The sequence below is a fragment of the Arachis ipaensis genome, chromosome B9 (genome assembly GCF_059453495.1).
Source record: "Arachis ipaensis isolate K30076 ecotype BB chromosome B9, ASM5945349v1, whole genome shotgun sequence".
Classification (NCBI taxonomy): Eukaryota; Viridiplantae; Streptophyta; class Magnoliopsida; order Fabales; family Fabaceae; genus Arachis; species Arachis ipaensis.
The window spans coordinates 34,104,889-34,116,366 of NC_142444.1; the positions used below are offsets into that span (position 1 = coordinate 34,104,889).

At 35.6% G+C, this 11,478-nt stretch overlaps 1 pseudogene across 1 annotated transcript; it reads right to left on the reverse strand.

The window, feature by feature from the left end:
- Window positions 1-386: 386 nt before the first annotated feature.
- Window positions 387-8,206, reverse strand: LOC110262413 (ABC transporter C family member 2-like; annotated as a pseudogene). Its single transcript, XR_015899645.1, has 19 exons — window positions 8,037-8,206; window positions 7,870-7,950; window positions 7,477-7,501; window positions 7,286-7,342; window positions 7,088-7,153; window positions 6,749-6,823; window positions 6,387-6,494; window positions 5,894-6,028; window positions 5,505-5,611; window positions 5,316-5,409; window positions 4,568-4,735; window positions 4,179-4,320; window positions 3,775-3,975; window positions 3,068-3,166; window positions 2,804-2,955; window positions 1,900-2,279; window positions 1,403-1,583; window positions 869-1,194; window positions 387-687 (listed from the first exon to the last, which is right to left on the reverse strand). The product of XR_015899645.1 is annotated as an ABC transporter C family member 2-like (transcript).
- Between the last annotated feature and the right edge of the window lie 3,272 nt (window positions 8,207-11,478).

The window sequence follows — 11,478 nt, forward strand, 5'->3', positions numbered from 1 at the left end:
CATATTTATCCTTATTTTCTCATTCGTTTTTTTCCCTTACTGTATTTTATAAAAATCAAATTATCAATAACCTTTAATATGTGGCTCTAAAAGGAGTTAGAATTCCCTTCCTGCCAAAACAGATCTCTCAGCTAATCAGCTTTAAAAAATTCAAGATCTACAGTCCATTTTACTATAAGTAAAAATAATAATAATAATAAAAAAAGAAATAAGTCCATTCTTACAACATTATTGTTCAACATACTCTTCCCTCTGGTCAGTTGGTAACTTGGAAACAAAATAACAGAATCCCAGCCTAAGTTGCCAATATGAAAATACGATGGAAAATATCATATCTTAAATATACCTGAAAACAAAACAGGGGACTGTGGTATAATGCCAAGAACTTTACACAAATCAGAGACCCCAAACTTTGCAATATCACAATCATCAATTAATAGTCTTCCTCTTTCCAATTCCACAATTCAAAATAAAGCATTAAGCATGCTAGATTTTCCAGCTCCTGTCCTTCCTACAATGCCAACCTTATCGCTTGGAAAAATTGTGAAATTCAAGCCCCATGAAGGACAGGAGGAAGTTCAGGCCTGTATCGAAGTACAACATCCTAAAATCTGATTGATCCAGATGAGGGCCAGCTTGGAGGGGGGCGACTATCCTCAATGATGGATGGTCCCTCTGAAGGCAAATCTATATAAGTGCCAACACGCTCAACAGCATTTAGACTATTCTCAGCCAGAAAACTAGCATATAAGCAAAGTATATTTAGACAGACTTCAAATCCATACGTTCTACTATCTAATGCCGGATACCGTTTAGGGTTTCAGAAAGTAAATAGAAGCCAGTGCAAGCAAGAAAACAATGTTAATACCTGATAGTAGAGATATGCTCCATAAAACAGTACCAACAACGGCATTGTTGCCCACAAGGACATTGTGCTGACAATCCCTATCAGGACGAATGTTGAAAGGAGCTGAGACACTTGACCCAGAAACATATTGACAAATGGGGCAACATTACGATCAATGTCACCTAAATCCTTTGCAAACCTGTTGATTACTCTTCCAAGTGGATTTGTATGAAAAAAAAAACCATAGGAGCTCGTAATTTGGAGTGAAGCATGGCTTCATGCAACCTTCTGGCTGCATATAGACTTGATATGATCAACCAATAAGAATTTGTTAAAGTCACCATAACCTGAAAGGGAAAATAATGAGAAAAATACCAAATTATCATATTCCACAGATGTAATTCAGTAGGAATGCAGTCATTTAGAGTAATATGGATTCTCATGGGACAAAAAGCAGACACTGCACTGGTACAGATGTGACAGAAAATGAATGAGAACTTATGCAAAAGGAATAATTACACCATATTCTTCAGTCATGTTACAAGAGAGCTATACCTGAGCAAATGATAGAGCTGCATATATCAGATTATAAAATCCAGGATCATAGCCCACTGAAGCACTCTGATCAGTCCAATGGCTCAACCATGTGCTACTTGAAATTCGTAACACCTCTGTTAAGAAATAGCATCCAAAGAGTATTACAACCACCCAAAGAACTCCTAATGCAGTCTTGTATCTGAAAGGACAACAATAAGATTCAAGATAGTATGATAAAAAGGAGGAGCAAATGGGGAAAAAAGACCAAGAAAACAGGATCACTACATAAATTTGCAAAATAATACACTTTTCAATAGATTTCCATCAGGATTATGCATAAGCAGAGCATGGCAGTGGGGAGAAAGAAGCATATTCACAATGTAAATGTTTGTGCATGTACATAAGCACATCTAATAATTTGACGGGGTATCAAAAGGAGACACCCAGTTGTTAGTAAATGATTACAAACCACTAAATTGCAATCAATACAAAACTATTTGCATGAATCATGTTACCTTGCTAAAACTTTCATACTGACAACACCTGTTTCCCGTTCTTCCAGTTTAATAAGGACAGATTTTCCTTCTTTTGCCTTACTACCACTCTTTGCAGTATCATCAAGTTCTCCATTGGCCACTTGTTTTGAAGAGGACTTCGGATCAGCAGTTTCAGTATCTACCTTTTCTTCTTCACACTCCTCCATCTTTCCAGCATTTTCCATAAGCTTTTGGAACAATGGCCCCTGGTTAGAGAGCTTCTCAAATGTTCCCTCCTCTTTCACAGTACCTTCATGGATCAAAATGATTCTATCCACCTGTGAAAGGAAATGCAGTTGATTTGTAACAAGAACTCGGGTCTTCCCTCTCAATTCTCCCTTGATGCATTTATCAAAAACCTGAAATGACATGCAGTGGAAAATACTACACAACGTTAAGATAATAAATGGAACCCAGTTTACAGTCAGCAATAAACGGGGGATCAATTGCATACAGTACCCAACAACTATCAGAACATGGTCAGCAACTATTTCGCTATTAGAAAGTATGATCAAAGGTACTAAGATTAGGCATTGCAAGGCTTTTGCGACTTGGATAGTTTAGGTGTGCCTCTTCCATGAGGCAATGTTTTTTTTCTACCTTAGCAGCACTGTTGTCTTTTTCTCTCTCCGTTTTCTTTATTGTTGGAGGCACGTGCCTAGCATACCTTTAGGTAACAATTGGAGGAATTTTAAGAAGGATTTAGAGAATCAGTGGACTAAGTTAAAAGGCAATACTGAAGCATGTCAATCACATGCATCATTCATAATGTGTTACTTTGCAAAGTACAAACATGTATATGTTAATATGCACCATATCTTGTGTATAGAAAACATTCCTGTTAATAACAGCGGGTATGTAAAGTAGAATCACTCAGCATAACCTGTTTAGCGACATGCGCATCTAGAGCACTAAGGGTATCATCAAAAATGTACTCTCGGATTTGGAGTAAACAGCTCTAGCCATGGATACTCTTTGCTTTTGACCACCACTGATGTTCACACCTCTTTCTCCAATTTTGGTAAGATCACCACCCTAGTCATTGATAGGCATGTTAGAGAAAGGACAAGCAAATGCCACCAACTTTTAACAAAGAATTTGACACATTATATTCCACTTAAATGCAATAAGTAGTGCATATACTCACAGGCAGTAACTCAAGGTCATGTCGTAGTTCAGTCACATCTATTGCCCTTTCATATCTTATTGGGTCAAAGGCAGAACCAAATAAAACATTATCCCGCACCTGCAGAAATAACTTTTATAAGCCACATATCATATCATAATGGCATGCTAACAGCCTTGAACCTTGTTACCCTTACCAAAACCATAAAATCAATTCATAACTAGTAAGAAATTTTTCGCGACTTTAAATTTTTTCAGACTTCATTAATTTTATATTTTTTGAATTGGAACACAAATTATTCCACGTGCATCAGAAAAGTGAGAGCCCTGTCCAAATCATCTTGCTATATCGCTGGATTTTAAGATTACACGAAATTATCATAAAGATAGCAAGATCTCTTGGATAAGCTCTCCAATGTCTCCTCCCAACAACTTACACAAAAGATAGCTTGAAATAAACTTGAAAAATATATTATCTGTCCATAATTCTTTTTTAACCTAATTCATATGCAAACCATAATTCCAAATTAAAAGGTTATAGTAGCAGCAATGAGAAAAGTTATAGTGCTTGTGGAAGTGGTCATTTGTAATGCATCTGAAGAAACAGTTGTATGAGTCAATTATCAGCTGAGCATACCAATAGCAATAGATATATATGTTCTGTTAAAAAAATTAAGAATTATTAAGCATGTTCATCACTATACGTGATTATGAATACTATTAACTTACAGTTGCATTAAAAATCCAAGAGACTTGGGGTACATAAGCAACTGTCCCTCTCATAACAACAGTTGAACCTACAACTGCAGGAAGTTCTCCAAGCATTGCAGATACTAGTGATGTTTTCCCTTCTCCTGTACTTCCAACAACTGCAACTAGGCTACCAACAGGTATATCCAAGTTTATGTTTGCCAATGTAGGCCTTTCTGCCTGAATAAAGAAAACAAAAGATTTAGAGCTACCGGGAAGATATATAATACAAGTACAATAATATCATACAATTCATTTCAATTCTGGCCATAGAAGATAAAAATTGCACACAGCAAAAACGTAATGATGAACAGATGTCCTTTGTGCAAGTCAACTATGCAGAATGATGAAATATGCAAGCATACAATGACAAGACCATGGACCTTGGAATCCCAGGAGAAGTTTCCGTTTTTGATTGAGATGGCTGGTAATCCTGGCTCAAGCGGTGGATTTGGTAAAAAGTATTCTCTCTTCTGCTAAGAGCAAATCCTCCAAACGCTTCAATGATACATTTGCATTAACCGCCTTAAAACAAAAGAAAAATCAGTCTTCAATCAGCAACAATAATACTAAACAAGTTTCCACCCGCTTTGGCCATTATAAACTAGAGAAACTAACACTCTTTCTGCTATTTTAGAAGAAACAAAACAACAATAAGTATTTAATAGAAAAGCAAACACTAATAGAGGATATTACAAGAATGAAGGGTGCATTATGTCATTATCCTGCTGGTAAATCAACAAAACAAAAGAAAATTACAATGGAGAATAACCTGAGTTATAATATTAGGAAGCATGAAAAGAGGAAACTGAAGCACAGCAAACAGAGAAAGTGATGTAAAAGCTCTTGCGGGTGTCAAATTCCCTCCAAGTAAGGTGAACATTCCAAATGAAATCACAGTTACAAAAACTGGAATATTATTCAGTATGAATCCATTTAACTGCCAAAAAAGAAAAATTACAACAAAAACAGCTGGAGTCAGTAAGAACATGAGAAAAAGTTGTAACATTGGATTTACGTTTTCCATGCTCAACACTTGAATTTCAAGAAAAATTCAAACAGTGCAAAGCCAAATATCAGAAATAAAGCATTTTCTTTTGTTCATGATGATTGGACATAATATGATTTAAATAAAATGGTGACCACATTCATCAAGTAGCTATCTAGTTTCTGACAGGTATTTAGAAAGGTCAGTCTAAAAAAGTGCATCATGAGGTCAGTTGAATTCTACTATGTTTATGACAGCCGTTACCAGTGAACTTAAGTGTCTACTAGTAGTAGTATTGTACTTGATTTAAATTAGAAAGTATAACATTGATAGATTTGGCTAGAGTTAAATCTATCCTTTTACTTTCAATATCTTAATACAGTGCAGGCCACCATTCGTTCTATTATACTATCTTAATGGATGCACATGAATGCAATACAGACATGAATTTCGTAGGGGGAGCCAAGATAAATAAGCTGAAGTCCAAAAAATGATTGGAACATGAATATTAAATATTGGCTTTGTGTCATACCGCTCCAAGTAATGATGCTTTTCGAAACCATGATAATTCATCATCTCGGACATTCTGAACTTTAGACTGGAAACTACTCTCCCATGCATAACATCTAAGCCATGTCAGAAAAGCCAACAACAGAATGGTTAGAACTTGATATTTAACTAAATTTAGAAAAAAATTATTATAAAGTTCAAAAGAACATACTTTACAGTGTCCATAGCTACCAAAACTTCATTCATAAGGCCAATTCTCTTGTCTGTACGTTGTAATCCTTCCTTAGACAACTTCTGCATTCTACTGATGATAAATGTCTGCTCCCACAAAATGCAACATTAAGTTCAGGGAATCTTATAAAATTAATTCAAGTTTTTCAATATGGTTAACAACCCAGACTATTAGCTTATGAATGAAGTTCTTAAAAAATAAGGTTATATCCATTACCACCTCAGTGCATTAATGCAAAGAGACTAGAGAATAAAAGATATGCAGAGAGGAACAGAAGCCGTAAATTGTAATAAGAGTGCATTTTAACTAACAGATTCAAAGCAGTGTAGGGGTAAAACAAACTAGAGAAATCAGGTGAACTCCTGTACCTGTAATGGAAACATAAGGACTAGCATCAAAGCGCCCAAAAGGGAAGCAACTCCTAGTTGTTGATAAAGAAGAACCATGGCAATGGTAATGTGGAACGGAGCTGACCACAGAGTATGAAGTGACTGACATATTTGCTGTTTGGGTAAAAAAAAAATCCAGACGTTAATTGCAAAACAGTAGTATTAAAACATCAAACATATTCAGAGAATGTTTGTGGCATAAGAATATAGAAAATGCATAAACCCTAGAATTAAGCTACAATAGTACAGTGACTAAATAATCTAGAGTCTGTCCCTTGCCACCCAATTTAAAATAGCATTTAACCTTAAATAATTGGATTTTAGGTACAAACGAAGAAACTTTTATTCGAGAGGGCATGTTACTGTTATCAAATCCAGTATTGGTCCCATATTAATAACTTTCAAGTAGTTCTTTGACACCTTTAAGCAGCAACTACATGAACAGCAAGCAAACAATAGAAGGAAACCATGCCTGAAGTGCTTTGGCATCAGTAGTCATCAAGTTGGTTATTTTTCCAGATGCAAATTGCTTTCGAGCTTCATGGGTAAGCCTTAATGATTTGCGAAATACAGCAGCTACCTACAACGAAGAAAATAAAAGGGAAAAATTGAATAACAAAATCAGTATTTTGAGTGTGATTGAGTGACCAATGAATTCTACTTGTTTGAGCATGTAAGACATTCTGTTCCAAGCCTATTGGGATTTCACTTATAAAATCATCGTTGGCAACTAACTTTATGAGTTAAGCTTTTAGGTCAAGCAATTCTTTGACAACCTACTAGGTGGGAATTAAAGATGTAAGACACAAAGAAATGAAACAATAATAAAATTACCAGTGTTGATCTTAGCCGGAATCCAACACGCATGACATTCTGAAAATATTGAGCTTCACATAACACCCCAAAGACCTATCAAACAGAAATTCAGATAGGAAAGAATCCTAATTAGTAAAATCTACATGTTTTAAATTATTTGCCCCAGTTTATTCAAAAAACGGATGGCGTCTTCAATGTTTATGAACAATCCAACTATGCAGAGCAATTAGAAAAGGGGTACAAGAAATACATTCAAATTTAAATCGTTGAATATGAAGCAACCTGCGGTATCATTAATCACAGAAAATTAAGAATACAACATTATCATCTACAATTTAATCAGATTTTGTATCATACCACTCCAACAAATATTGAGAAGGCAAGAACGTATCCAATCCAGGCTGGATCACCATTTTGCATAGACTGCAGGCAATTAATAGGACACATCAAGTGATAGAGAATTGTTAGAACAAAATAATAATGAAGAATTTGTTAGAGCACTATAACTTGTACTAGAGGTGGTTAACCAGTGATTTCAGTAAAACAGTAACTGACCTCTAGCAGCTGATTCAATATTAGTGGGCCCAAAAACTGGGAGAGATCATTTCCAATCTACATATTGTAAACAGATTAACAAAGATATTAAAATTGACAATGCATTTTGACATACAGCAAAGTTTAACACATGTAAATATTGAAAGCGACCAAATGAAATGATTATATCCACAGAAGAAATAGAACATTACCTTCCAAAATCCTCCCCACCAAAACCTGTAAAGCACAAGAAAACCGAAGCACAAAGATATATGAACGCATAAACACAAATGAGATACATGAACAAAAATAAACAAAGTCGGGGAAAAAAAAGAAGCAAAGAACATTCAGTTATATATTGTACAATAAGTGGTTTCATCATCACGAACTAATTTTACTACACAGAAGAAGATAGAGGAGTCTAAGTTTGTCGGCCAAGATTAACTTATCAGTGCCAAGCACCATTTTACTTCAATATCTGCCCTCTCATTATGAGCCATTATTGATGGTCTCAACTCTCAACTTATGCAAGTGATCATAAAGTAACACCAAAAACCATTGTCTATCTTCTACACTCTATCATGTTCAACACAAATCGGTCATACCTCCCACCAAGGCTTGCATTCAATGCTCTTAAAAGCCAAGGTTTCAACCTCCGAGATTCTTCTACCCAACATCTCTGGAACCTACAGAATCAAGAGGCACTATAAAGCAAACATGAAATACAACAATTAATGCCAAAAGAAAGCTTAAGTAAAGCGAAAACTCATACTTTTCATTCAGCGTCTCAGTCCAATCCCATGTATCTAACTTCCATATACCTTTCTCTGTAAGGGGTCTTTCTGAACTTATCCGTATATCAAAAGAAGGATTAAAATCTAGAACATACTCATCCCAAACAGCGGCAATTAATAAGAACACAGCGGCAGGGGACGATCCAGATTAGCAAAGAAGGAATTCAGCATCAACAGCAAGTATAGAGCAGCAATAACAACTTAAATTCATACATTAAAGCAAGAATAAAGCAACAACAAAATTGTCATCGCTGCAACACAGTGCAGAAATTGCTCATATCAAATAACAGACCTCAGCAAGAACAAAGCAACATAAACACTATGCAACATCAAGAATCCAGTTTCAAACAAAGAAAATTTTCCATTCCCAAACACCAGCAGCAATCACAATTAACAGACCTAAATCAACTATCCAGTCCAGATTCTCTAACACCCTAATAACTAAACATGCATCTCTAACTAACCTAATTTAACAAAAATTAAACTAATTAATCAATCCTAACTTAACAAATCAAAGGAAATTAACTAAAGAAACCAGAACAAAATGGAAACAGGGGTCGAACCTGGGAGAAGCAGAAACAGAAATGGAACTGGACAGGGAAGGAAAGTGGGGCGAAGCAATGCCGGCCAAGAGGCGGCGGGTCAATCAGTGGTGCAGCGGTGGTGCTCAGAAACAGAAGCGGCGTTGGTGCTCGGTAGCGCCGCGTTGAGAAACAGGGGTTGCCCCTGTTCTTCCCTCGAACAGAATAAGGGAAATGGAAATGATGTGAGTGAAATGTGGTGGAAGGGGAGGGGATGTGGTGAAAGGTGGTGGTGGGTGGAGGGGACGCCGGCGGCTACGGTGATGCCGCGGCGGTTGTGACGGCAGGGGGTGTGAGAAGGGATGAGAGGGAGAGAAAGAAGGAAGGAAACGGGGTGCGGGTGGCGGCACTTGGTGGTCGCCGGTGGTTGTGGTGGTGGAGGTTGAGTGATGATGGTGGTTGACGGTGGGGAAGTTGAACGTGAGGGAAGAAGAGGAAATATGAACGTGGGGGAGGGGGTGGGTGGTGGTTCGTGCGAAGTCATAGGGGTGTTCATTCATGGGATTCGAACAGCATATTCGAGGTATCTATCCGAATTTGATTTAGAAATTGCGGATATCGATCCTTGTATATTTGATCAGTATATTCACAAATTTGTAAAAATAAATAAATAAATAAGTAAATATTTTTTTATGTATATGTTGTATGATTTTATTTTTATTATTTAAAAAAAAATATGTTTAATAATATTTTAAGAGTATACATGTTTAAAAGAATAGAAAAATAGTATTTTATTGATTTTTTAAATAAAAATATAATTTTAAAAATATTTATATATTTTTACGGATATATTCGAGATTCGATATGCAAATGTGTAGATCGGATCGAATCGGATCCAAATTTAAAAAGGGGTCCTACACATACAAGCAAATAAAGTTTACAAGCCTTACAAGTTGGTCCAGCCCAGAAATAATCTACGCGCACTCACTCTCTTTGAATGGATCGTCAATCCCACGCGCGTCACTCAACGGTTACGCTTCGCAAAAAGCGCTCGTTATGGCGCACTCTTCCTCTTCTCCTTCGAAAAAAACACAAACCGTCAAGTTTCGAGGAACATTCCAAACTGAAGAGATGTTCGAACTCGTTGCGAAGATTAGCAGAAACCATCAACAAAAGATAGAACTCTCCATCAACAATCTCCAGAAAAAACGAAGAAATATTATTCAAGGTACGTTACTGTTTTACTCATCTTGTAGATTTTCCACATTTCTGTTTCTGATTTCGAAATCGAAGAACTAGGTTTTAATGTTCTTCTAGGTTTTACTGATCTTCTTGTTCTAAATCTCATATTACTGTTTTTACTGTTCTTCTTATTATAGGTTTTACTCTTCTTCTAAGTTCCTCTAGATTTTACTATTCTTCTAAGTGGTTCTAGATTTTACTGTTCTTCTTGTTCTAGTTTTTCTCGTAACTGATTTTTCGCTGTATATTGCTTAATTTGTTAGTTGTATATAGCGTAATTTATATGGGTGTATATGGTTGATTGTTGGGTGTATATGGCGTAATGTGTTGGGTGTATATGGTTGATTGTTGGGTGTATATCGCGTAATTTGTTCAGTGTATATTTCTGAACTCATATAATTTAATATACTCAACTGTTGCAACTGTTCTAATATTGCTTGTCCTTGGGTATATATTGCTTGACATTGACACATTGTAATATTGCTTGAGCTTGTATATTTATCCATGTTTGAGTGAATTGAACATCATTTTGAACTAATCTCATTAAATACTTATGAAATCGGTTTGGGTGTATGTGAATGATCTATGGGTGTATCTGACTGACATATGGTGTATCTGACTGACATATGGGAATTTAAGATTCTATCATAATCATAGACCACAAACATGGTAATTGTGTAGAATTAATCTCAATTAGTCAATCCTAACATCGAGAATTAGTCAAAAGGGTATAATTGATCTCAATCCACAAGTCTTAATCAACTCACTAATTAACTTAGTGAAAGACTAGCGTTAGTGGAAACTAAATCAACTAACAATCCTAACACAATGTAGAATGGACATCCATAATTCAAGTTCACCTAATTACCCAATTCCACGCCAAGAATGTGAAAAATTATACAAAAATTATAAGAGATATTTTATCAAACACCTAGCATGTATAAAAGAAAAAATATCATAAATTGTATTAAAAATAAAATCTATAACTACCAATTGCAATAAAATGATAATAACAACTCAAATAAGCATTAAAGAACTATAAAACATCAAAATTGCATTAAATGAAATTAAAAGTAACAAGAGTGTTCATGAAACTAAAGTAGCATGAAAGAGAAATTAACAAAGTAAACTAAGATGAAAGACAAAAGAACATGAAAATGTAAATAAAACTATACTAAAATAAGAATTAAAGGCTGAAATTAAAGAGAAATTAAACTAAGAAACCCTAAATTCTAGAGAGAAGGGGGAGCTTCTCTCCCTAGAAAAACTAAGCTAAAACATGTAAAAACATAAACATAAGTGCTCCCCCCTTCATCCTTCTTCAATTTTTTTTTTGGTAAAATGCCGGGGCCTAAACCCAAAAGAAAACTACAAAATAGAACCAAGTCGAGGTAAGGTTACCCTCTACAATCATCATCTAGGATTAATCTAAGATTATAAAGAGGACTATCAATAAACTGACATCCTGATGGTGATTTTAAACTTTCTTTGGCCAGCCAATGCGCACATCTGTTGCCCTCTCTGTATATATTTTCTATTCTTAGTTCCCAATTCTTTTGCATCAAGTTCGCAATGCTTCTCACAAGAGGTTTAGGATGGGAGTGCAACCCCTCCTTCTTGTTAAGTATAGTGACTACTGTTGTTGAATTTGACTCCA